The sequence below is a fragment of the Palaemon carinicauda genome, chromosome 36, assembly GCF_036898095.1.
Source record: "Palaemon carinicauda isolate YSFRI2023 chromosome 36, ASM3689809v2, whole genome shotgun sequence".
Classification (NCBI taxonomy): domain Eukaryota; kingdom Metazoa; phylum Arthropoda; class Malacostraca; order Decapoda; family Palaemonidae; genus Palaemon; species Palaemon carinicauda.
Genome location: NC_090760.1, coordinates 50806406 through 50807172, shown reverse-complemented (window position 1 = coordinate 50807172; position 767 = coordinate 50806406).

Below are 767 nucleotides of genomic sequence, written 5' to 3'. Positions count from 1 at the left end.
TATTTAGGATACTTTTCTTTGAGTGTATTTTGAATACCTTTCTTTGAGTGTGTTTTGGATACTTTTCTTTGAGTGTATTTTGGATACTCTTTGTTCACTTTGTGATTTTTTTATTCAGTTGATTTTTATCGAAATATTTACGCAAAATGTTCGTATGAAACTTGAAATAATAGAGATAAATCCATTGAAAATTTGCTTTAATTAACCATTGAACATTGTAGTCTGTTTTCCATTTTAAGCAGAAAAAGACCTACACAAGTTCCTTCCTTTCATGATGGTAAAGTAAATTATAAAAGAAAGAAAATGTTGCAAATATAGAAAGGCAAATTCGCAGTTCTTAAACATAAAATGATAAAGTGAATTTTCATCCCATTTTCCAAAATCCAGTTTTATACGTCATCGATCTATCATTGTTCCACAACCCATTTCAGCTTCAATTTATCCTCTTTTTATTTCGATCCTTTACTATTGTTATAGTTCAAGGTGCGCCATCGAGACCTGACGGAATCTCCATAAAGATTATGGGAAATATTTATAAAAGTAGAAAAATAAGACTAAATATTGCGTGGCTAAAGGCTATAAAGATTGGTGGTTGATTCTTATGGTTACTGACCCTAAGATATTAACACTAAAGATACCAGAAGGTTTAGAAAGGGGGCGGGGGAAATGAGAAGTGGGATCTGAGGGGAGATGGGAAATAGGAAGAGAGGGCGAGGTAGAGAGGAAGAGAAATGTGGATAGAAGGAAGATTGATTGATTGACATTTT